Here is a 24,693-nt window from a genome sequence, read left to right as displayed (position 1 = left end):
GTCAACTTATCTCCTCATTTGCCCTCCTCAAATCCTCCGGATCACTTATATTCGCCTCCCTGCAATTTCAAATTATGCCCTAACTCATTCTTCCCCCATGTTCTCTCCTTTTCCAACAAGGAGAGGACATTTCCTGACTGCAAAAGACCCTTTTCTGTCCTGCTATCACAGTGTAACCTCTCATCACATGGCATGAAGCCACCTCATTCAGTGGAGGGGGTTTTGTTTGGCAATTTGCTTGGTGACCTCATGAGTACCAGTGCTACATAAGAGGCACCCACTGCAGTCTTTAAAGTGGCTGGGGTTAAAAAGGGCATCCAGCCATAGAAACTATATCAGAGCAGACATAGGAGCTAGGTAGAGTCCTTTGGCTTGTTGGTTCCACTGAACTGTCCAACCTATGCCTGCATAGAAAACATTAAACAATGATGATGACTACAAATGCATCGAAAAGTTCCACAAGAAGACAGAAATAGATGCTGAAGAGGAAGATGAGCTGCTGAGTGGCACATTCTTCAGTTTCCTCTCATCCCCCCCCCCCGCCATCTTTTTATATCTTTTATTTATTTGTGAAAAATAATGGCTAAAGAAACCTGTTTTTACTCTAGCCCAATATTAGCTTAACATCAAAGAAATTAAATATTTTCCACTTTTTATAATTAAAACAAAAAAGGAGAGGATTAAATATTACAAAAGATATAGGAATGTTTTCTTAAGAAAAATTCTAACAAAAAAAAAAAAAAGAAAACTACAAAATCAGATATTCTATGAAGTAAAAAGGGTGCTGAACATTAATCTGATAACTGGCAGGAAATTCTAATTTTCATTTTGAACCTATTAATAGGGTGGGTGTGTGTATATATTGAAAGAGAAAGTTCATTGAGGAGTGTGGAATCATGTTTATTACATAAATATTTGTGTGTGTCTGTGTTCATTCACACACACACACACACACACACACACACACACACACACACAACATTTCTTTTAGATGTGTCTATAGCAAGTATGTGTGAATGTAAGTTAAGACAGCTTTTGATGCATGGAGAAAGGCTTGCACCATTAAACTGCAGAAGCCAAGACAGCTTTGCAGATATTTTTTAATGATGGAATATTAAGTTTCCTTTGAAAGGACTAATAAAGCCAATCATGGATGTATATTAAAATGAGGAAAACATTAATCAAAGTCACTTTTATAGTTTATGAAGTGCTCAGCTAGATAAACAATACAAATAATAGAATGTATTTTTTACCCCATAGCCAAACCCTTTCCTCTACTTATCTTAGAGGTGGCAAGAAAATTATTATTATTATTATTAGTATCATTGCAATTCCTCAGAAAACCAAACATTTTAAATTATTATTTTTATACTTTTTTCATGGCACCACAGTGAAGAGTCTTTTACTACAGCCCTGGACTAATCAAAGTCTTGTGAGTGGATTTGGTAAATGGAAACTGAAAGAAGCTGGTTCTATATGTTTGTGTGTTTGTCCCCCAACCCCACCATTTGACAACCAGTGTTAGCCTGTTTACATCCCTGTAATCTAGCAGTTCAGCAAAACAGTACCAATAGAATAAGCACCAGGCTTTCAAAAATAAGAATTGGGGTTGATTTACTCAACTAAACCCTTGAGGGTGACATCCTAGCATGACTGCAGTCTAATGAATGAAACAAAATATATTACACACACACATACACTTCAAAGCAGAGGACACACTGGTTCTGGGTTCAGTCCCACTGTGTGGCACCTTAGACGAGTGTCTTCTACTCTAGCTTCAGGCCAAGCAAAGCTTTGTGAGTGGATTTCGTAAATAGAAACTGAAAGAAACCAGTCATATATATGCATGTGTGTGTATGTGTGTGTGTGTGTGTGTGTGTGTGTGTGTGTGTGTGTGCCCCACCACCACTTGACAACCAGTGTTAGTGTGTTTATGTCCCCGTAACTTAGAGGTTCAGCAAAAGACACTGACAGAATAAGTACTAGGCTTATAAAAAGTAAGTAATGGGGTCAATACAGTCGGGTGAAAAAGGTGGTGCCCCAGCATGGCCACAGTCTAACGAGTGAAACAAGTAAAAGATAGTTGATGTGCTTGACATATTTATAGTCACAAGTTGATATTTTGGAGACAAAAACTAACAAAAGGAAACAACTTTCTTGAAGAATTCCAAAAACTTATAATTCAACTCCAAGATTTTGAAGTTGTCTTTTTTACCTTTTTCACAGGTAACTATTTTAAGTAAATGAATTTTCTTTTTATTATGATTGTAAATTTAATGGATTAAAACTTTATTTCAGCTCTTACATTATCTCAGTTGTTGTTACCTGAGGGACTAACACCATAAATTTACAATTTCTAATCAGAAGGTAAACTACAACATCAATGCAATAAAATTATTTTAAGTTGATTTATTTTGTTGTCCACCTCACATTCTTAAATCAAACCCAACCGAACTCCAAGTCTTCGCTGGCTTTCTCAAACTGTGTCTGCTGCCTCTACTATGATCTTAACAATGAACAGGCCATATATTTGCATGACAAGTTCACACTTGCACAGTTAACCTTCCACACACACACACAATGAGCAATGCCTCAAAAGACACAGCAAATCTTTACACCATTCTGTTCTCCCAAGTTAATGTGAAACAGCCAAAAGATTGCACAAGGCTAGCTACTCGGCAGTTCTTCGATGCTCCATAATAAGACATTTCTAAAGCATGTTTCATGATGTGAATGTCCAGGCAGTTTAACTGGGGGGGGGGGGGGGGTTACATGTCTTCAGATCATAATGGTTGACAGTTTGGACTGTGTTTACTTGTTACTCACTGTCACTCATCTTTGTTACTCACTGTCACTCATCTATGATATTCAAAAAAGCTGATAGTAAGAAGCATGGCTACAATATTGTGTGGTATTGAAAACATTAATTTTGAATTAGATAAGAGCATCTTAAAATGAAAGAATAAAATGTTTTTGAGGAGATGAAGAGGTAGAACGAGGGAGTGAAATGGTTATTGGAGAGAAGAAAGGATAGAATGAACATGTGATAAGAATGGACGACAAATTCTGGTTGAAGAAAGATCATATCATTCTACTGAATGACGGTAGCCAGAGAAGGAAGAGGTGAGCAAAGAAAGAAACGGAAGACAGCTGCAGTGAGTTTACAGAGTCAGTATTGAGGGCAATTAACGGGGGGGGGGGGGGAATAAGAAATCAGATGATAGTAGAAAAGCAATAAACATAAATCTATCCGATTCATGCTAATAAAGTAAATATGAATATTAAACTGTGTATGATAGAAAGAAAGAGACTGAAAAGTCAAAAGGAGAAAAGACAAAGACAGCAAAAATGAGAGAGAGAGAAGGAGAGAGAGAGAGGGAGAGAAGCAGATTACAAATAATGTAAAAAGATATCAAATTGCATGGCAGTTTGGAGGGTTGAGAAACAATGAAACAATACTGAGTCATTACATCACTTCTTATACAACATCAAAAACAACAACACTAGTACAAAACCCCGCAGCTCATTGGCTGCATCACAATAGATTCAGATGGAAATAATAAAAGTCAATAATTTGACCATAATTGCTTGACCAGTAACCAAAAGTAAAGATTATTAATGACTGACCACTGATTTTTGAAGAGTATTATTATAAATATTGTTTACTTGGCAACCAACTTCTAAGAATGTTTTAAGAATCATTTAGGAGAACATCTTGGCACAAATAATACACACACACACACCCACACACACAATATTTCTATATTAAAACCTCTGCCCCCTCCCCTCCCCCACCTCTCTTATACAAGAGCACCATGTGTTGATTCTCTCTTATCCAGTTATAGTAGTATCAATAGTAACATTATATACCACCACCACCACCACCGCCGCCACCACAGTGGTGAGTAGCTGTTATCATAGGCAAGCTGTAAATGTTTACTTCAGAGCTTTCTCTGCTCTTCTTCTTGTTATTGTTTTCAGTAAGCCTCTGATGTAATGCATGAGATGGGGAAGGGGCAGTGTTATTATTATTATTTTTTTTTTTTTTGTTCAGACAAAGGATATTTCCTACAGAGAAACCAATGATAAGGATGACAAATTTAGAACTTCAGTTCTATTTATAGCAGCTGCTGCTGTTGCAGGTAAAGAGATGCTATTTGCCTATACAGCTATGACTACCATGACTAGTTATTACAACTGTTATGACTACCACCACCACCACCACCACCACTGCCGCCACCACCACCACCATCATCATCATCAGCATCAATTAAGTACTAAGCCTCTGGTTGCTGCCATTACCATAGCATTGTTCCTGAATAAATCCATGGCAATAGATTGCCGAGCAGCCTTCCTACTGCAGGCGCTGACTGTCCTTGCATTATTGTCAACTCAAGCTTCTCTTACAGCAGCAGTTTTGCATCAGGACAATGGCATTAGACAGCAGCAGCGGCAGAATGCAAGCAGTAGCAGGTGTACAACTAGTAGAAACTAAAATAACACTTAGGTAGAAAGCTAGAAAACCATGAATGGCTAAGCGACACCTACACACACACAGAAATAACTAATATACACACTTATCTATGTGGGTGTAAATCAGTTAGCCAATATATACATTATATATATATATATATATATATATATATATATATATATATATACATGCACACATCAAATCAGCCAAGCTATATATATATATATATATATATATATATATATATATATATATAGCCTGGTGAACAGGAAATAAATCAGAAAATACAGATCAGGAGAACTGAAAAATATAATTTTGCCAAAAACAGTTATTTATAAGTAGAGAAATGATTTTTAAAAAAAATTTGACCAAAATATAAAATAATTTAGCTGGTGCAGCTGGAAGAGTTCAAAGCTGTATCAATATGTGGACATGTTTATAGGCACACATATAAACATATGTGTGTATCAAATAAGAATATATATATATATATATAAACAAATAGGAAGAGTTATAATATGGTATTATTGAGAAGATGGTGTAATGAGAGATGCTCCAGACTACTTATTTCAGCCTTTTATTTAAATAAGGGAGTTTCATGCTGGGAGCAAATCACACAACAATAAAAAGATGTGTGTATGAGGCAGTGTGTATCTGTATTTATATATGCGTGTGTGTTCATAAATATTAATATGGTGTTCTTCTTCAATATAAGTTGATTAATTGTAACTACAATGGTTTACATAGTAACTATCTCCAAGTATGTCTTGTCAATGACAGGCAGATGGGGGTGGGGGGAACTGTTGTATTGATTACACAACTCTTCTGATCCCTATGCCTCAGTTGATTAGGCCCCTAATGTAGGAAACTATAGCTTCATAAAAATCTGGTGGCATTTTCTGAACATAACACACAAACTCCTCCTCTAACACTCTCTCTCTCTCACACACACACACACACACACACCTACTTTTGTTTCCTTTCTTTTCCCTGCTTTTTGTTTCCTTTCTTTTCCCTGCTGTTACAGTTTTGTGTGTGTGTGTATTCCACAGACATCTCATGTTTGGGGGGGGGGGGTTAAGCAGAACAAGTTAATTAGTAAATACACATGCACTAAGAAATGTAATTTTTTCTTCTTCCAAAGTCAAGTTTCATGTGAGTAAACATGGGTCAATCTTTACTCACGTTCTTCAACAGTCTTCAATCATGTTTTCCAATATTAACTTTACAATTTAAATAAAGGAATGGAAGGGAGGAAACAATTCATGATGACTGTTTTCCTTCTGTTTTTTTGTTTGTATGTGAGGAAAAAATGGTTAAGTCAAAAATGAAACAAAATAGTTACATAAGGTGTCTATATTTAGATTACTGAAATTTATGTTATCTAAGTGATTGAAAAATTTAATGAACTGAAATATTAACATTATTAAGAAACATTTATTTTAGAAACAAACATAAATCTTATTGATTTGAATTTTGCTGACATCTGGTGTTTGACATTTAAGGAATATTTACAAAATGTTTTCTTTACAGTTCTATATTTAAGAGATGAGGAATTATGTACATTATTTACATTTGACGGGCGTATGATGTAGTGGTTTAGAGCGTGGGCTACTAACCCCAAGATTCCGAGTTCGATTCCAGGCAGTGACCTGAATAATAATAACATCGAAAAATACCTTAGGAATGAGAACCCAGGTTCGAAACTTCCTCAAGACACCTGATGAAGGCTGGAGGGTATATCAGCCGAAACGTTGTGTTAACAAGAAACAAGATGAGGACAAATATCCGTCAAATGTGAATAATGTACATTTTCTTTATTATCATTGTAGATCAGGGTTAGGGCATGTCTGTATGGTTAACAATCTCACTTAGCAGCTACATGATATTACGTTTATTTCCATTGTATGAGACCTTGGGCAAGTGTCTTCTACTATAGCACCAGACGGAGCAATGCCTTATGGATGAATTTGAGAGACAGAAACTGTGGAAGTGCATCATATACATAGTTACGTGTGATTGTGTGTGTGTGTGTGCGCGCGCGTGCGTGCGTGCGTGCGTGCGTGCGTGCGTGCGTGTGTGTTTCTGTTTGTCCCTCGTCACTACTTGAAAACCAGTGTTGGTTTATTTACATCCCTGTAAAAAATTTGGCAAAATAGACTGATAGAGTAACAAGTATCCGACTTAAGTCCTGGTGTCGATTTGTTCAACTAAAATCCTTCAAGCAGGCAGTGCTCCAGCATGGCTTAAACAAGTAAAAGACCATAAAATCCTCCCCTTTCCTATGAGAGTATCTTCAACTAACTCCACCCCATCCCCAGTATCACCTAAAGTAGAAGATGGGTTAGTTCGATGCAGGCAGGTGATGGCTGAAGAATGAAGACACCTGTAGGAGGAGGAAAAGGAGGTATTTACCCAGCTGAAGAGTATCTAGCAGTTTATGGCTACCCTACTCATCTGAGTAGCTATCTTCTGCTATCATTTTATATAAGGTGGTAAATCATTTAATATTTGCAGGTTGTCTGGGTGATGTACAGAGAGAAGCCATACAGAATTATTACAAGATTTCTACATTTATATCTTGTTATAATATTCTGTCTCCATTGCCCTTATTGAAGATCATCATTGCCATTTAAAGTCTGTTCTCCAATGGGTTGGATGGGTTGACAAGAGCTAGAAAGCGAGACAGCTAAGAACTAGAACATCAGACAAAATGTGGAGAAAAACATTTCTTTTGGTTCTTTATGTTCTGAGTTCAAATTTCACTGAGGTTATGTTTGACTTTCATTCTTTTGGGGGTTGATAGTAGCAGTCAAGTAGTGGGGGTTGATGTAACTCCCTTATTCATTCCAATTAAATTTGCTTGCCTTGGACCAAAATTTGAAATCCTCATCATTTAGAGCAATTCAACCCTGTTTCGAGCAACATTCGTAGAAATGTGTGGGATATGTCCATAAATCTTGTCTTTGATCTTATTCTACTTCTAAATCAATTTTTCAGAGATTTGTTTTCCTTTATAACTTCCTTACATAAATAAGAAATACAGATAAATATAATTCAAACACCAGCATTTCCATGCTCTTTCAGTGAGACAAATTTCCTGTGGCTGCCTGTCCTTCCTGCCATCAACCATCATCTGTTTCCAAGCAAACTAATATTCCCCATGCCAAACATCTTTTCATAGAAGACTGAAAAGGAAGGGCTGAGCCTGTGTGATGCTCATTTTCAACCGGCACACAATGCCTTGACATGTGTCACCCTTGTCTTCACAAGGAGACACTAATACATCACACACAGTGTCAAGACAAGGAGATTGAACCCCAAACCATATGGTTAAGAAGCAAATTTATATATGTCTCCTATAAAATAGCTAAGTTTAAAAAAAAGCTTGAAGTATGTGAATATAATATAAATAATATCCTATAATTCTCATCAGATCCAAGTCAGTTTCTATAAATAAGTGTACATAAAAAAATATGAAATATATATGTATGTATTTATTCTAAATTTACTTTTGATAATCTATTTAGATATCAGTCAGTACACACAAACTTAAACAGCTAACATATAGCCAGGATTTGTTTCAAACCATTGCTAATCAATCCTGAATTAATAGCAACAGACATATAATCACTTATAAATAAAATAATCATATACAAATCATGTATAAAGCCATGATTTTTATTAAAATTAACACCATAGCAAATGTCTATATATAGCAGCATCATGTCAACAGATAGTGCCGTGTTACAGAAAATCTTGCTACGAAACCATTGTTTCTTAAGTTTAATGCCTACTTATGGATTCCACTAATACTGAGTGGAATCTTCTCAGAACACATTGTAAATTACTAGTTGTTGTGCAGGGCTTCTAATACAATTAAATATGTGTGGACGGCTAGATTATTGTAGCTGCAAAACCAAAAACTAGGCTATTTCCCCATTTAATCATGACTTCAAAAGAAATATTAGTAAGCAAAAGATTCACATGTAGGGATATAAGTCTGAAAATGAGAGAGAGAGAGAGAGAGAGAGAAAGAGAGAGAGAAAGAGAGAGAGACAGCTAGAGAAAGAAACAGGCAAAGGCAAATGTGTGTATGTATTATAGTATACATATTATACATACATATCTGCAAACACACACACACATGCATATGTGTATGTATTATAAGTATAGATATGTAATACATATATACATATACATATATATATATATATATATATATATATATATACACACATACACACACAAATGGACACTCATACTATATATATATATATATATATATATATATATATACACACACACACACAGTGCTGTTCTGCAAAGGTAAGACCTAAGTAAATCTAGGTTTCGTGATATGTGTGAGAAAAAACTGCCCCTATTTAGTAAGGGTTCAGCATGGCTAAAAAAAGGTTTGGTACTGGTGGGTCTGTTTGCATTGTCTGCTTAAAGACGAATGTCGTGGGATGGCTACTTGGATCTCAAAGGGCTTCATAGGGACCTACAAGATCACAGAGGTCAGAACGGTTGCAGAAAGGCAAGTCTTCCCTTCAGGTGCATTCACATCTCTCAGGCAGGGGCATGATACAAAAAAAAAATAAAAAGAGGATTCCCCACAACTGTCTTTGCCTAGAAAGAAGCCTTATCATCTATCCTCAGGGATTCGACATTTTCAGGTGGTGATATCTACTGCTTACTGACTTTAACTCTCTGCAGGTCAGCTGACTTTGGCAATTTCTGGGAGGACCTTATCATGCTTTCACTTGTATTGGCCTTCTCCCTGTCAAAACAGGACTTGGGATACAAACAGTTGCTCCACACTGCTTACAAAGTGGGTCAGTCCTTTCCTTTGTCTTAGATCTCAGATCTTCAGGAGTCAACAAGAGACCAGTTGCTGTACATGGGAGGAAGGGACAGCTAATCCTGGATGGTGTCCTTGTGTTCTATCTTGACCAGTGATCACTCAACTGCTTGGTTCCATGTATCCAATGCTCTTGGTAAGCAAGCCCTTCTCTACTTGTACAGAGTGAATTCCCTTTGAATCCTCTCACAATCTACACATTATGGGTGATTCCTTACTCCTGATATTGGCACCTCTTGGTGCTGTAGCTGCCAAATACTAAGTGTCCTCGGCAGTCCACCCCAACAACACCCTGATGTTAGCAGTACATTACTGCTCCCTCTACGTTTCCTAAGGTTTCCCTTTTCTACAATTTTTAATATTTTGTTCTGGTGGTTGTTATTGAATGCTTTACAAAACCTTTAAAAATCAGAGCTGCTCTGCTTTTTATTATTTTAATTCCTCACATAATTTTTCCAAGACAGATGCAAAATTTATCACAGACTTTTTTTGTTTTTTTTTTTTTGAAACTGAAAATATTTCAAATGTTTAACATGTTTAGAATGCCTGGGTTTCACAACACAAAATAAACTTAAAGCATATTTTGAAAATAGATATTATATTTATATACATACACACATATATCAGTTGAAACCTTACTGAAGACTGAAATTTTCCAGAAGGTATTCATTACTCCTGAATTCTATTAGCAATTTTGTCAGCGAGATTTGCACACACGTGTTAAACAGGTATGACTGTCATGGTTTTACCTCATATTACTATTCTAGGATTCACAAAACAATTTTCAGAACAGGAATTAGAAGAAATAACAGAGTTTGTGACGTCTGACATGTTACAATGTCAATGAAATAAAATTCATAAGAATCTGAAAATCTATTTTCATTAGGCACGACCATATCACAACCATCAACCATAGAAGATAGCCCACCACTAATTTTCAAGAATAATTCTATCCAATATTTCCATGCATGGTTAAGAACTGTGCTTCCCAGCTGTAGTGTTTTGGGTTCAGTCCCACTGCGTGGCACCTTGCACAAATGTCTTCTACTATAGCCTTCAACTGACCAAAACCTTGTGAATGGATTTGGTAGATGGAAACTGAGTGAAGCCCTTCATGTGTGTATATATGTGTAAGGATGTATGTATAATTATGACTTTACATACATGTATATACAAGAGAGGGAAGTGAGAGAAGGGGAGAGGGGGAGGGAGAGAGGGGGAGGGAGAGAGGGGGAGAGGGCGAGAGGGAGGGGAGAGAGGGGGAGAGAGAGGGAGGGAGAGAGAGGGGGAGAGAGAGGGAGGGAGAGAGAGGGGGAGAGAGAGGGAGGGAGAGAGAGAGAGAGAGAGAGAGAGAGTAATGGAAAAAGAGAGTGCAGGATAGGTTTAAGTAAGTTAAGACTATGATGAAGCAACCAATACATTATTTGCTAACCTTCAATTTTGTGTTGTTTGCAAGAATTTTATCATCAGCTCCTTTTAAATACTTTGCTATCATTAAAAAAAAAAAAGGGGACATTCTCTTGTGGACTAATACCTTGCATGTTGAATAGGTGAAGAGGTGGCGCCTATGAAGCTGAATAACAAACAGTACAATTCGTTATGATAAGGTAAGGCGAGCAAAAGAGCTTCCCTGGCCAATATATTAGTCTAAGCTAAGTGGCATCGACTAAGAATGAAGAAATGTTCAGAAAGATAAGAAAGTAAAGCTATTGGTAGAGTATCTGATAATAGGTGCAACAGAAGATAGCCCCGTTCTTTATATAAGATTAAAGACAATCAATGAATGCATCGGAGTTTAGATGTAATGGTCGGACAAACTACAAGTAAATTTTGTTAAAGGTAGGCTGAGATTAACTTGTGGTTAAGTCTGCACATGAAGAATTGGAGTTGGGAGTTCAAAGTAAGGAACAGGGATTGGTTAAAGATGTTAAAAAGTTCTTCTGGTGTAACCCAAAAGGGATAGAATTATTGGTGATGACAGAATCTGAAATAAAAGCACACAAAGAAAAAGAGATTATCTAACCTCTGCAGTAGCAGGAAAAATGTGTATAAAATTGATGTTGTTGCAGTTGCTACTTGAAATGATGATGATGTTGTTGTTGTTGTTGTTGGTGGTGGTGGTAGCGACTCCTTCCTTTAGATCAAACCAGAGAGATTAAAAGGGTGGCTTGAAGAAATATTATGTGCCATGAAGGATGAGATCATTGTCTATTGTGACATATAAGTGTCTATAAATAGCAACATATAAAGAATGAGGGGAGGGGAGCAGGAAAGAGAAAGAGAAGAAGAATTAAGTTGAAACATGAAAAAGAAAGAGAGAAAAAAAATGTAAGATAGGCAGAGAAAGAAAATTAATCTTGTGTGTGTGTGGAGAGAGAGAGAGAGAGAGAGAGAGAGAGAGAGAATACAAGATAGAAAGAGCAAAGAAGAAGAAGAAAAAAGATAGCAGGGAAAGGTTACTATAGTAAATAGGAAATTTAATGCATAACACAAACGCTAGAATGTGTATGGAGCATCTCGATTTAGCCAGATGATTCTATTTCTGGTCAGATCGAAATAGACTGGTTACTGCACATGTTGGTTAAGAGCTGTGTGTGTGTGTGTGTGTGTGTGTGTGTGAAATGGTGGAATGTAGCAGACTAAGAGGGAAGGAAACAGAAGAAATGGAATAAACACTCATTCCCTCCCTGCTACTAACACACGAACAGAAACACGGATACAGAAGAGCTCTGTACAACCATCCAGACACACATTCTTGCCTCTACACACACACACACACACACACACACACACATTCTACTTGATACATATGCTTTCAAACACTCCATCATGCCCTGTTAAATAACATAACCCTAACCCTAACCCTAACCCTAACCCTAACCCTATCCCTAACCCTAACCCTCAACACACACACACACACGCGTGCTCATCAATGTGCAGTTTACATATACCATGTACATTCAACAACCATCAACTACATACACACACACACACACACACACACACACACACACACACACACACACACACACACACACCATTCACACTGACATTTATATAATCTTCTCTCTCCTGTAGAACACACACACATACACACATGTACCAAAAGTAACTCCTTCAGAATATAGCAACGGTTGAGTTGCCACAAATAGACACAACGAAAAAGAAACAAAGAATTACGTGTAAATCAATAAAAGAAAAGAAATCACCACAAGGATTCATTTTTATTTCCACAGAAAGGCTTCCATATGCCAGCCAGCTTAGATTGTCTGACTTACTAAGCAGATCTACTCGGGGGGGGGGGGGGGGGGGAACAGTTATGGAAAGCTGCCTCTAAAGATAGACTTCCTGGATGAGACAAATAAAACACTGTAGCAAAGGAGTATCAATTAGAAGACTTTGTTCGTTAGCTACTCTAGCTAAGCATATGTTCAGAGGTGAAAAATAAAGAACACACACACACACACACACACACACACACACTATTCAATGGCAGGATGATCAAAGGAAGACTCATAATAAATACTTGTTATCAGTGATATACTTAATAATAATTCTCTCTAATTTTGGCAGAAAGCCAGCAGTTTTGAGGGGAGGGGTAAGTCACACTGACCCCGTTACTCAACTGTTACTTAATTTTACCAAACCAAAAAAGTTACCCTGGCAGCATTTCAACTCAGAACATAAAAGGCCAGAGGAAAGGTCGCTAAGCATTTTAAAGTCCAGCTCAGCAAAAGACTCTGCCCAGCTCACAATGGTGTGTCGTGAGGAAGAGACATAGTCAGACCTTATTTCATCAATCCCAGAAGCATGAAAAAACAAGAGTTGAATCAGGCAGGATGTGACTAAACACCACAAGGTATTTTGTTAACCACTTTTACCCAATACAGCCAGGTACCATTCTACTCTTTATATTAATAGTGATTCTTAGGGTAGGAAGGGACAGTTCAGTAAGTGTACACCAAGGGGTCGATTGGGTTTTCCTTCATCAATACTTGGAAGGATGAAAATCGAAGACATCACTGGCAGGATTTGAACTCAAAATATGGAGGGGATAGAATGATAAAAGATTTTGTTAGATACTCTACCAATTCTACTAACCACTAAATAATAATGGTTTCAAATTTTGGCACAGAGCCAGCAGTGCCTGGGGCAGGGGGGGGAATTGATTAGATCAACCCCAGTACTTGACTGGTACTTACTTTATTAACCTTGGAAACATAAAAGGCAAAGTCAACCTCAGCAGAATTTGAATTTACATAAAGATGGCTGATAGGCCACTAAGCATTCATCTGGCTAATGAATTTGCCAGCTTATCACCTTAATAATAATAATAATAACTGTTTCTAATTATAGACACAAGGCCTGAAATATGGGGAAGGGCACTAGTTGAGTACGTCAAACCCAGTGCCAGAACTTATTTCATCAATCATCATCATCATCATTTAACATCCGTGTTCTATGCTAGCATGGGTGGGACAACACCACAAGAGCTGGCCAGGCCGAAACCTGCACCAAACTATGACTGTTTTGGCAGGATTTTTACAGCTGCACTCAGCAGAGTGGACTTTGTGCTTTTTATGTGGCACAAGCACAGGCGAGGTCAGTTTTGGCAAGGTTTTTACAGCTGGATGCCCTTCCAAACACAAACTGCTTTACAGTGTGGACTGGGTGCTTTTAAGTGGCACCTGCATTGACAGGGTCACCAAGTACATGTAAGACAAAAACTTTTAAGAGGGGAGGAGGCATTGGAGGAGGTAGTGATGAAAAGGTTATAGTGAGACAGATAGTGAGAAAGGGTAGTAATAATAATAATAATAAAAATAATAATAGTTTCTTTTGACAAGGCACAAGGCCAATTTCTGTTGCAGTGTGTTATCAAATTACTGGCATAGAAGCAAAATGACAAACGGCTAAGTTGGGAGACCACCTGTTCATGGATTGCAGACTAGCAAAATCACAGTGTGAAATAAGGGGGTAGGAGATATTATTTAAGTGCATGGTAGTTACAGTTAAGTTGCTTATAGTAGCAGCATTATCAGCATCGAAATATTGATGCAAACAATTTCTAAATAACACAACTATCAAAACAATGAGCCAAAAATGCAACAAGATCATAATGAAAGCAAGTTATAAATGACAGCAGTTCTATAAACTCTGAAATGACAAACAATTGGAAGATATGAAGGATTGAGGGACTGGGCACCGTCTGGCTGACATTGCAACCAAAGTCAAATCAGGAAGGATCAGAAAGCATATATTGAGTCAGAACCCATACTTATTGGCAGTAAACATACAGGGGCCCAAAGACACAGCAGACACAGCATCATCTTTGTCATCATTTTAAAGTGCATTGGGAAAAATTCAATGAAGCAGTAGTTTTCTACATCTAGAAGCCCTTCCTGCCGCCAACTCTCACTGATTTCAAATATCCCACCACCACCACTAATGTAAAAAAATGAGCAACACCAAACCAAAAGTTGGGAAAACGATAGGGTTAATGAGAAAAGGCCCGTTAACACTGCCAAGTCTACAAAGTAATTTGAGCTTTGAAGATTAGAAATGAAACTGGCAAGAGTAAAGCAAAGATGCAGACTTGTGGGAAATAGCTGAAATAATTGAGCAATAAATAAATAAATGAAAATGAAAGTATAAAATAAAATGAAATTCTTTGGATAAAACAAAACTTTCTGGGTGAATCTGAAAATTATTTCGAGAAGAGATAAACAAAACACATTGATCACTATATGCCCAGAAGGACATAGATCTATCCAGAAAGAATGTCTGGAAGGAGTTATTATCAAAGAGAGATTTCTTTTCTATTAAACATACAGAAATGTTGGAAAACTGCAAGAGCAAAGTTAAATGTGATTCTGAACGAAGACGGGAAAGCAATGCCACAAAAAGCAGCTTACAGAGAGTCTGAGTTAAAAAAGAAAATGGAAAACAACTGTATATCGGGTTGGAGCCTGGTGCAGCCTTCTAGTCAAACCGTCCAACCCATGCCAGCATGGAACGCAGACATTGATGATGATGATGATGATGATGCTGTCTGTTACACAAGAGTAACGCACTGTCTTTGATATAGATATAGAACACAAGCAGAATATAATTGCCTTCAATATCATAAATCATTTAACTCAATCACTCATTTAATTCAGTGATGACTTTAATGTCACTCTTGTAAGAGGATTCACTGTTACCGTATTTCTTCCGTCAAAGACTATTTAGAAAGTGGCAGGGAATTACAAATAGCCATTTTCATTCCAGTTAGAACACTCAACAGACTTAACATGACAGAGTTGGTGCTAACATTCTTAATGTAGTGAACCAATCAGTTTTAATTAATTAAATGTGCAACCATAGTGAAGAGAAATAATAATCAGTTAAATGACCAAGTCTTGTAAGGAAAGATAGGGGAGATAACCCTTAGATTTCAATCAAAAGTGGAATGTGAGCAATGCAGAGGAGGGCGGATGGGTGAGTGTGATCTTGGCAGGATGGTGACAACTCCAGACACGTTTAGGACTTAGCCTGCTTCAGTAATAAGTATAATCTTTAGCAGAGCCACAAGAGACAAAGATGTCTTGAGAGAGATAGAAGTTTTTTGTGAATAAACACTGAGTGGGAGGTGAGTGTAATCTTGGCAGAAAGCAAGATACTCACTGCTGCCAAATTCTACAAAGTACAGGCAAAGAAGGCGACTGACATGGCGAGTTCACAAACACTTTCACAGCCAATTTTACAAAAGGCCTGAAACAGTAGAAGTCTATGAAATGGTAAGTGTAGCTTTCAATTGTGAGCGAGAGATTTTTACAAAATCAACATTATGACTACAATCTAGATATAAGACCTAAGCTATTCAAAGCAAACAGTGGTACAGCCATATAATCAATCTGTTAAAACAATAGACCACATCACAACTGGAAGTTCAGTGATATTAAGACAAATCTGAATATGTAAATTAAGACTGAACTATGTCAACTGAGCAAAATGAAAGATGGAAATCACACAAGCCATAGTTGAAGGAATGGCTGTGTAGCTAAGAGGTTCACTACCCAAGTATGTGCTCTTGGTTTCAGTTCCACAGCATGCCACCTAATATAGCCCCAGGGTAACCAAAGCCTTCTGGGTGGATTTGATAGATGAGAAAGTGGTTGGTGTTAGGAAGGGCATCCAGCTGTAGAAACTTTGCCAGACCAGATTGAGCCAGTCCTGTCAAACCGTCCAACCCATGCCAGCATGGAAAGCGGACGTTAAACGATGATTATATATATATATATATGCATATATATGTATATATATATGCGAGTAAAAATAAATACAAAAGAAAGGGGGGGTTGTATGATTGTGTATAGAGGAATATATTATTTTGTTTAAAAGAGTTCCAACACTGTCTGTTTTTTATGTTTTATTTATATTCCTGCAGAACCAATGTGGGATATAGAATATGGAATATGCAATATATAATATAAAATAAAAATGGATGGTACTATGAAATAAAGTATTGAATGTCTTATTGAATATATGGATAGCTGCGTGAAAAAGTGCCACACCCTAACAGTTGAGGGAACCCGTGGAAGAGGTAGGCCCAGGAAGACCTGGGCTGAGGTGGTGAGGCAAGACCTTCGTACATTGGGCCTCACCGAGGCGATGACTACGGACCGAGACCTTTGGAAATGGGCTGTGCGTGAGAAGACCCGGCAAGCCAAGTAAGATCGTTGCCAGTGCCCCTGGACTGGTTCTTGTGCGGGTGGCACATGAGATGCACCATTTTGAGCGTGGCCGTTGCCAGTACCGCCTGACTGGCTCCTGTAGGATTTTCGAGCGAGATCGTTGCCAGTGCCCCTGGACTGGCTTGTGCGGGTGGCACATAAAAGACACCATTTCGAGCGTGGCCGTTTTCGTGCGGGTGACACGTAAAAGCACCCACTACACTCTCTGAGTGGTTGGCGTTAGGAAGGGCATCCAGCTGTAGAAACTCTGCCAAATCAGACTGGAGCCTGGTGTTGCCATCCGGTTTCACCAGTCCTCAGTCAAATCGTCCAACCCATGCTAGCATGGAAAGCGGACGTTAAACGATGATGATGATGTCTTATTGAATAGATGAAATATTGAGTGTTCAATATAAAGGATTAAATATATAAATTCGAATATTTTCTATACCTTGTGGTATTTCATATTTTCTATACTTTGTAGTATTTCATCATGGCCGGTATGACAGACTTTAACAGACTGTAATAGGCTGGCTGGTTTTCTGTCTTTTATACCAATTCCTTTGGACAGCAGCAGTAGGTGTTTGGCTATTTTCAGAATTGATGTCAAATCTATTTTTAGAAATGATGACATTTGAGAAATTGTTTTGTGTTTTGGTTGTATGGATAAGATTTTTAAACCCCAGTAGGTGTTTGGCTGTTCTTAGAAATGATGCCAAATCTATTTTTAGAAATGATGATATTTGAGAGATTTTTTGTGTTTTAGTTATAGGGATAAGATTTTTAAACCCCAAGTAAGATAAATTTAATCATTGTTTGTTAAGAGTGGGTTTGAATTTCTTAATAAAGTCCTTTTCTTTGCATTTTCTCTCAATTTCATTCCGGTTGTAAAGTTTATGGAATGGAAATATAATAAAAGTTTGACGACCACATGTTGCCAGATGGTTACTCAGTGGTATTTGGCGGACTTCTGGGTTTTTAATCTGTTGTCGATGTACCCGTGAGCGTTCCTATAGTGCATTACCTGTCTGGCCAACGTACAGTTCTTCACAATTGGGGCATTTGATGCAGTAGATTAGATTTCTACTTTTGCAGTTCATGTATATATATATATATATATATATATGTGCATACATACATACATTATATATATATATCATCATCATCATCATCATCGTTTAACGTCCGCTTTCCATGCTAGCATGGGTTGGACGATTTGACTGAGGACTGGTGAAACCGGATGGCAACACCAGGCTCCAGTCTGATTTGGCAGAGTTTCTACAGCTGGATGCCCTTCCTAACGCCAACCACTCAGAGTGTAGTGGGTGCTTTTACGTGTCACCCGCACGAAAACGGCCACGCTCGAAATGGTATCTTTTATGTGCCACCCGCACAAGCCAGTCCAGGGGCACTGGCAACGATCTCGCTCGAAAATCCTACGGGAGCCAGTCAGGCGGTACTGGCAACGGCCACGCTCAAAATGGTGCATCTCATGTGCCACCCGCACAAGAACCAGTCAAGGGGCACTGGCAACGATCTTACTTGGCTTGCCGGGTCTTCTCACGCACAGCACATTTCCAAAGGTCTCGGTCAGTAGTCATCGCCTCGGTGAGGCCCAATGTACGAAGGTCTTGCCTCACCACCTCAGCCCAGGTCTTCCTGGGCCTACCTCTTCCACGGGTTCCCTCAACTGTTAGGGTGTGGCACTTTTTCACGCAGCTATCCTCATCCATTCTCACCACATGTCCATACCAGCGCAATCGTCTCTCTTGCACGCCACAACTGATGCTTCTAATGTTCAGCTTTTCTCTCAGGATACTTACACTCTGACGGGTATTCACATTGACATTACACATCCAACGGAGCACACTGGCTTCATTCCTTGTGAGCTTACGTATGTCCTCAGCAGTTACAGCCCATGTTTCACTGCCATGTAGCATGGTTGTTCGTACGCATGCGTCATACAGTCTGCCTTTTACTATGAGTGAGAGTCCCTTTGTCGCCAGCAGGGGTAAGAGCTCACTAAACTTTGCCCAGGCTATTCTTATTCTAGCAGCTACACTTTCAGCGCACCCACCCCCACTACTAACTTGGTCGCCCAGATAGCGGAAGCTATCGACTACCTCTAGTTTTTCACCCTGGAATGAGATAGAAGTTGTTTCCTGTTTGTTTACAGTCTTTATTGCACCTGAACATCTGCCACAAACAAAAACTAACTTGCTAGTTAACCTGCCTTTGATGTTGCTGCACCTCTTATGTGTCCATAGCTTGCACCGGGTGCATCTTATAGAGTTACTACCTACTCCTTTTCTACATACTGAGCAGGGCCATCTACCTGAAGGGGTCTGTGTTTTATCTACCTTCCTACTTATTAGGATTTTGGTTTTAGCTAGGTTGACTCTAAGGCCCTTCAATTCTAGACCTTGCTTCCACACCTGAAACTTCTCCTCTAGTTCTGATAGTGACTCCGCAATTAGGGCAAGGTCATCAGCATAGAGGAGCTCCCAGGGGCAACCTGTCTTGAACTCCTCTGTGATTGCCTGGAGGACTATGATAAATAAGAGGGGGCTGAGGACGGAACCTTGGTGGACCCCTACCTCTACCCGGAATTCATTGCTGTACTCATTTCCAACCCTCACCTTACTGGCAGCATCTCTGTACATGGCTCGCACAGCTCTCACTAACCATTCTTCTATCCCAAGTTTCCTCATATATATATATATATATATATATGTTAAATATAATAAGATAACAAGGTCAAGGCAATCTGATATACCTAGGACATTTATAAATAGATATGTGGTCTTACAGCTGTTTCAGGGAAATAAATGATATCCCATCATCAGAGACAACTTAAAATAACCTCAATAGAAGCAATTAGTAGATGTTCATTTTTTTAGAAATTATTCTTGAGAGGGAGAGATATATAAAAGAAATTAGATATAATGCAGAAAGTATAAAAGGAAAATATGAAAATAAAATATAATAAAGTTGCTGTTTCGTTCTCCAAGAAATGTGTTGTGTAGAATGGGTAAAGAAAGTTCTTGTTGATGATGTGTAAAGTCCGATAAGAAATCATATGTTCTTATTTCAGATGGATAGTGGTGCAGATATCAATTCCATGTGTTGTTCATTGAAAAGGATCTTGTAGTAGAAATGAATTTTGAGAATGATACATGTAAGGCAAAGCAGACAGAGAAATGAAGAGATAAGAATATTTGAAGGAAGAAAGTATGTATGGGAGAGTGTATGTATTGGTGAAAGGACTTTGGGGAGTGGATAAGGAGAAGGGCTAGAGTAGAGAGGTAGGGAAGGGAAATAGAGAAAGAGGAGTGTTAGGCAGTAGTCAAGATATTGGAGGGTGGGAGGGAGAGGAGAGCTATCAATAGACAGAAGGAAAAGGGGGGAGGGGGGATAGAAACAAAAGAAGGTAAGAAAGGCATGTGTGTGAGAAGTTAGAGGTGGGGGGAAGGTTTGAAAAGGTGCAGAGAGAGATAAAGTATGTGGTGGTACAGAGGGGAGGGGGTGTACTGAATGTCTTCAGAAGGAAAGGAAGGGGGTGAGATAATAAGGAAGAGTGCTAGGAATTAAGGGGTGAAGGTGGAGGTATAATGGTCAGGTTTCTAAATATATGTATGTATATATGTATGTATGTATATATATAAATTCAAAAAGGGATAAAACTCTTTTACAAGAATTTTATCAAGAAGCCAGTGTGTAAAAAAATTCATAAGGGAAATTTCTATTCCCAAGAATATAATTATAATTATAATTATATAATTAGACAAGAATGGAGAACAGATTTCAATGGTCAGGTCCCTTGATCAAATCAAAACACTCCACATCACAGGTATATTCATATGCAGTATTAATCCAAGTACAAATATACAAATCAATGATAGCGTATAATACATAAAGGTACATCATCATCATCGTTTAACGTCCGCTTTCCATGCTAGCATGGGTTGGACGATTTGACTGAGGACTGGTGAAACTAGATGGCTGCACCAGGCTCCAATCTGATTTGGCAGAGTTTCTACAGCTGGATGCCCTTCCTAACGCCAACCACTCAGAGTGTAGTAGGTGCTTTTACGTGTCACCCACACGAAGGCCAGTCAGGCGGTACTGGCAACGGCCACGCTCAAAATGGTGTATTCTATGTGCCACCCGCACAAGAGCCAGTCCAGGGGCACTGGCAACGACCTCGCTCGAAAATCCTACAAAGGCCAGTATATGTACTTGCATATATATATATATATATATATATATGCATACATACGTATATATACATACATATATATATATACATGCACACACACACACACACACACACACACACACACATATAGATGTATACAAAGTGCAGACAACTGGCAGGATGAATACTGATGCCCTTCAAGACAAGAGACCAAGAAGCTATGTTGACCCTGTGGAGAACCTTTGTTCTCAGCCACCTGGACTACTGCTCCCAGTCATGGTCACCACATTGTGCCAAACTAACAGCGGAGCCTCAAGCAGTCCAATACCACAACATTAAAAAGATTGAAAAAGTGCAGCAGATGAGCTCCAGGGATAAGCTGAGAAAACTGTAACTTTACTTCCTGTAGTGAAGGCGTGAGAGAGATGCAATAATATACATATGGGGAATTCTAGAAGGGCTAGTAACTAACTTCAGCATTGAGTGTTATACAAATGCCAGAACTGGCTGCCATTGTATTGTACCATCCACTTCATCTAAATTAAAGACCAGGAATGCAAAAGTCTAGGGTTCAGAGTCCCATAGATTTCTTCAAGACAGATGAACCAACAGCCCGATATGAGGTGCAGATGAGGGCCGCAGAATCAAACTCCCTTATACATCAAATGAGCCAACAGCTGGGCCAAAGGCACATACAGGAGTGGTGATGTAAAACACCTCAGGCTGAGGAAATCAAAAAGACCAAGGTGGTACTCCAGCATGACCACGGCTGAAACATATGAAAGAATAAAAGAATATGGATGAGGATAGTTGTGTAAAAAAATGCCGATCTCTAACTGTGGAGGGAACCTGTGGTAGAGGTAGACCCAGGAAGACATGGGACGAAGTGGTGAAGCATGACCTTCGAACTTTGAACCTCACAGAGGCAATGACTAGTGACCAAGACCTTTGGCAATGTGCTCTGCTTAAGAGGACCCATCAAGCCAAGCACAATCGCAGTGGTGGCAGAGACCGGTGTCATGCTGGTGGCACATAAAAGCACCCATTGCACTCTCAGAGTGGTTGGCGTTAGGAAGGGCATCCAGCTGTACAAATCAATCCAAAACAGCCTGGTGCCAGGAGCAGAACTCCAGCTTACCAGCTCTAGTCAAACCACTTAACAGATGCCAACATGGAAAACAGATTCTAAGTGATGATGATTTGGTGTGTGTGTGTGTGTGTGTGTGTGTGTGTGTGTATACTCATCATCATCATCGTTTACCGTCCGTTTTCCATACTGGCATGGGTTGGACGGTTCAACTGGGGTCTGGGAAACCAGGAAGCTGCACCAGGCACCAGTCTGATTTGGCAGTGTTTCTACAGCTGGATGCATACAGCATATTTCTTTTGGTTGACCCAGGACTAAAGAAGAATACACAGGTATAAGGTGCCACATAATGCAATTGAACCTGGAACCAAGTTAGGATGCAAGTCACATCTGTACCTACACACACACACACACACATAGATATATATATATATATATATATATATATATATATATATATACACATACACACACATAGACATGCACTGAACCTAAATAGAAAATGGGTAAAGACAAATGGAATGTAGAAACATTAAGAACGAAACTAAATCAGCAAAGTGTTTGCTATTAAAGCTAACAATAAAAACTGATTAAAAATATGATTTTAAAACAACAATAAAGTGACAAAATAAATAGAAAAATCAATGGAATAAAGAAACAAAATATACAAAGTTATAAAAAAAACTGAATTAAATGCCAAAAGAATATTAGAGGCAAATCAGCAAGCAAAAAACAAAAGCAAAATACATTGGGAAAAATCTATATTTCATGGCTGATGTCTATACCATTAAATTCTTTCCAGATTATTGTACTCCTGGTACAAGCAGACTCTCTCTCTCTCTCTTCTCTCTCTCTCTCTCTCTCTCTCTCTCTCTCTCTCTCTCTCTCTCACGCACACACACACACACATATATATATATAGGCACCCACACACACATCAACAAACAGCTGATTTTCGAAAGACGAAAATAACTTTTTAAAGAAGACATAAATAGATGTGCACAGGAATAGCAATCGAGAGAGTGGGGGGGGGGGGGAGGCATCACATATGCCAGCAGTTAGTGCACACATTTGTAGAGACTTGTTAGAACATCCAAGAAAAGAACAACAGCTTAGTTTTAGTTGATATAGCATCAGAAATCAATATTCGTATACTGCGACCTACATTAAATAGGATGTGTGTCAGTATTCAACACTTCATGCTTTCATAGGTGTGTGTGTGTGTGTGTGTGTGTGCGTGTGTGCGTGTGTGTGTGTGTGTGCGTGTGTGTGTGCGCGTGTGTGCATGTGTTTGTATGTGTGTTTGTGTAGAGAAAGGCAACACAAATAGAGACGGAAGTGGAGACAAATGCACAAGACATTAGGTCGACTTGTTTACATGTGTGTGTGTGTGTATATATATATATATATATATATATATATATAAACACACATGACACATACATATTATATAAATATATGTGGCTCAATGGTTAGAACGTCGAGCTTACGATCGTGAGGTTGTGAGTTCAAATCCTGGACCGGGCTGTGTGTTGTGTTCTTGAGCAACACACTTTATTTCACGTTGCTCCAGTTCACTATAGAAATGAGTTGCGACGTCACAGGTGCCAAGCTGTATCGACCCCTTTGCCTTTCCGTTGGATAACATCAGTGGTATGGAGAGGAGGGCCCGGTATGCATGGGCGACTGCTGGTCTTCCATGAACAACCTTGCCTGGACTTGTGCCTGGGAGGGTAACTTTTTAGGTGCAATCCCATGGTCAGTCATGACCAAAGGGGGTCTCAGCATATGTGTGTGTATATATATATACAGACGCACACACACACACACACTTATACATGTATCATCGTCAACACCCTGACAACCATTTACCATGCTTGCATGGACTGAACAGACTTTTTGGAGGCAGATTTTCTATGGCCAGATACCCTTCATGTTTCCATCCCACAAAAGTTTCCATGTAGATAATAACCAAAAAAAAAGGGCCGAATAATGACTAAAAACATACAATTCTTAGTGAGTTAGGTTCAGTCAAATAAGTGTTCCGATGATTCAGTTTGCCAAAATAAAATATTGTAACAAAAAAAAAAAATAATAATAATATTTGAAAGACAAACTAAGAAAAAGAGTTTGTGTTAACCCTTTCGTTACCAATCTGGCTGAAACCGACTGAGTACAAATGTCTTGTTTTTGTAAGTTTTGAATTAAAATCGTCCACCAAACCTTAGTCACAATTTATGTTCCTAACACTAGCTGAATGATAACAAAGTTATTTTACTAAATTCTTTGTTAAATTTAAAATTAATTGAAAGAAACACAGAACATCCCAAAATAAATACAGTAACGAAAGGGTTA

The 24,693-nt window shown here is 38.6% G+C and overlaps 1 protein-coding gene across 20 annotated transcripts in view; it reads right to left on the bottom strand.

Moving 5' to 3' along the window:
* Positions 1-24,693, bottom strand: part of LOC106877934 (histone deacetylase 4) — a 203,746-nt gene that overhangs the window by 90,434 nt on the left and 88,619 nt on the right. For 2 of the 20 annotated variants that reach the window (XM_089359066.1, XM_089359079.1), the window contains exon 1: positions 11,362-11,703. The exons of 12 other annotated variants lie outside the window; for them this stretch is intronic. The gene's annotated coding sequence lies outside the window, so the exon portion shown is untranslated. Of the gene's footprint in view, positions 1-11,361; positions 11,848-24,693 lie in introns of those variants that run through there. 6 more of the 20 variants (XM_089359074.1, XM_089359077.1, XM_089359067.1 and 3 more) reach the window with 5 other exon arrangements.

The sequence above is a fragment of the Octopus bimaculoides genome, chromosome 10 (genome assembly GCF_046866305.1).
Source record: "Octopus bimaculoides isolate indiv1 chromosome 10, ASM4686630v1, whole genome shotgun sequence".
Lineage (NCBI taxonomy): Eukaryota > Metazoa > Mollusca > Cephalopoda > Octopoda > Octopodidae > Octopus > Octopus bimaculoides.
The sequence above is the reverse complement of the archived record's forward strand: the minus strand, read 5'-3'. Positions and strand labels throughout refer to the sequence as shown.